At 53.7% G+C, this 2500-nt stretch overlaps 2 non-coding genes across 2 annotated transcripts; both read right to left on the bottom strand.

Moving 5' to 3' along the window:
• Positions 1-140: 140 nt before the first annotated feature.
• On the bottom strand, positions 141-296 carry LOC126129151 (5.8S ribosomal RNA). The gene has a single exon (XR_007527127.1). It is a non-coding gene; the product is annotated as a 5.8S ribosomal RNA (ribosomal RNA).
• A 352-nt stretch (positions 297-648) lies between these two features.
• Positions 649-2500, bottom strand: LOC126129147 (small subunit ribosomal RNA; the record flags this gene model as incomplete). Its single annotated transcript, XR_007527123.1, has 1 exon — positions 649-2500. It is a non-coding gene; the product is annotated as a small subunit ribosomal RNA (ribosomal RNA).

Here is a 2500-nt window from a genome sequence, read left to right as displayed (position 1 = left end):
AGAAAGTACCGGTATGCGAACCGCCAGGCGACGGGCGCGCATCGCACGTTTAAGGAGACGCGGCCGGCCCCACAGGCGGCCACGACACTCCCAGGTCTCCGAAGGCGGGACAAACGCCGCGCGCCTTCAGTATACGTAGCCGACCCTCAGCCAGACGTGGCCCGGGAACGGAAATCCATGGACCGCAATGTGCGTTCGAAACGTCGATGTTCATGTGTCCTGCAGTTCACATGTCGACGCGCAATTTGCTGCGTTCTTCATCGACCCACGAGCCGAGTGATCCACCGTCCTGGGTGATCTTTTTTGTTTAGTTTCCACTGTCTCTTTCAAAACAGTTGCATAGGCGGGACTGAGGCGTTTGACGGCCCCTGTTCCAGCGTTCTGTGTCCAACGGCCTCACGGCCGATGGGCGTCGTACGGCTCCACACCGGAGCGGACAGGCACTCGGGCGAAAGTCATTCAAAACCGGCGCCAGGCGCCAGGTGCCGCAGGCCAGCCGCTCCAGAGCTTCAGCGCTCGTACCACACAACATTTTTCAGTTAGTTTTGAGAGGCACGCGTGGTTCCGCACGCGGCGCACGGCTGCTGCCGTACAGGTAGCGTGTTGCGCGACACGACACGCACATCGAAAGACATGCAGTCTAGTCGGTAATGATCCTTCCGCAGGTTCACCTACGGAAACCTTGTTACGACTTTTACTTCCTCTAAATGATCAAGTTTGGTCATCTTTCCGGTAGCATCGGCAACGACAGAGTCGATGCCGCGTACCAGTCCGAAGACCTCACTAAATCATTCAATCGTAGTAGCGACGGGCGGTGTGTACAAAGGGCAGGGACGTAATCAACGCGAGCTTATGACTCGCGCTTACTGGGAATTCCTCGTTCATGGGGAACAATTGCAAGCCCCAATCCCTAGCACGAAGGAGGTTCAGCGGGTTACCCCGACCTTTCGGCCTAGGAAGACACGCTGATTCCTTCAGTGTAGCGCGCGTGCGGCCCAGAACATCTAAGGGCATCACAGACCTGTTATTGCTCAATCTCGTGCGGCTAGAAGCCGCCTGTCCCTCTAAGAAGAAAAGTAATCGCTGACAGCACGAAGGATGTCACGCGACTAGTTAGCAGGCTAGAGTCTCGTTCGTTATCGGAATTAACCAGACAAATCGCTCCACCAACTAAGAACGGCCATGCACCACCACCCACCGAATCAAGAAAGAGCTATCAATCTGTCAATCCTTCCGGTGTCCGGGCCTGGTGAGGTTTCCCGTGTTGAGTCAAATTAAGCCGCAGGCTCCACTCCTGGTGGTGCCCTTCCGTCAATTCCTTTAAGTTTCAGCTTTGCAACCATACTTCCCCCGGAACCCAAAAGCTTTGGTTTCCCGGAGGCTGCCCGCCGAGTCATCGGAGGAACTGCGGCGGATCGCTGGCTGGCATCGTTTATGGTTAGAACTAGGGCGGTATCTGATCGCCTTCGAACCTCTAACTTTCGTTCTTGATTAATGAAAACATACTTGGCAAATGCTTTCGCTTCTGTTCGTCTTGCGACGATCCAAGAATTTCACCTCTAACGTCGCAATACGAATGCCCCCGCCTGTCCTATTAATCATTACCTCGGGTTCCGAAAACCAACAAAATAGAACCGAGGTCCTATTCCATTATTCCATGCACACAGTATTCAGGCGGGCTTGCCTGCTTTAAGCACTCTAATTTGTTCAAAGTAAACGTGCCGGCCCACCCAGACACTCAATAAAGAGCACCTTGGTAGGATTTCAACGGGGTCCGCCTCGGGACGCACGAACACGCACGAGGCGGTCGCACGCCTTCGGCTCGCCCACCGGCAGGACGTCCCACGATACATGCCAGTTAAACACCGACGGGCGGTGAACCAACAGCGTGGGACACAAATCCAACTACGAGCTTTTTAACCGCAACAACTTTAATATACGCTATTGGAGCTGGAATTACCGCGGCTGCTGGCACCAGACTTGCCCTCCAATAGATACTCGTTAAAGGATTTAAAGTGTACTCATTCCGATTACGGGGCCTCGGATGAGTCCGTATCGTTATTTTCGTCACTACCTCCCCGTGCCGGAGTGGGTAATTTGCGCGCCTGCTGCCTTCCTTGGATGTGGTAGCCGTTTCTCAGGCTCCCTCTCCGGAATCGAACCCTGATTCCCCGTTACCCGTTACAACCATGGTAGGCGCAGAACCTACCATCGACAGTTGATAAGGCAGACATTTGAAAGATGCGTCGCCGGTACGAGGACCGTGCGATCAGCCCAAAGTTATTCAGAGTCACCAAGGCAAACGGACCGGACGAGCCGACCGATTGGTTTTGATCTAATAAAAGCGTCCCTTCCATCTCTGGTCGGGACTCTGTTTGCATGTATTAGCTCTAGAATTACCACAGTTATCCAAGTAACGTGGGTACGATCTAAGGAACCATAACTGATTTAATGAGCCATTCGCGGTTTCACCTTAATGCGGCTTGTACTGAGACATGCA

Source organism: Schistocerca cancellata, unplaced genomic scaffold (genome assembly GCF_023864275.1).
Source record: "Schistocerca cancellata isolate TAMUIC-IGC-003103 unplaced genomic scaffold, iqSchCanc2.1 HiC_scaffold_519, whole genome shotgun sequence".
Classification (NCBI taxonomy): Eukaryota; Metazoa; Arthropoda; class Insecta; order Orthoptera; family Acrididae; genus Schistocerca; species Schistocerca cancellata.
This window is presented reverse-complemented; position numbering and strand designations above follow the sequence as displayed.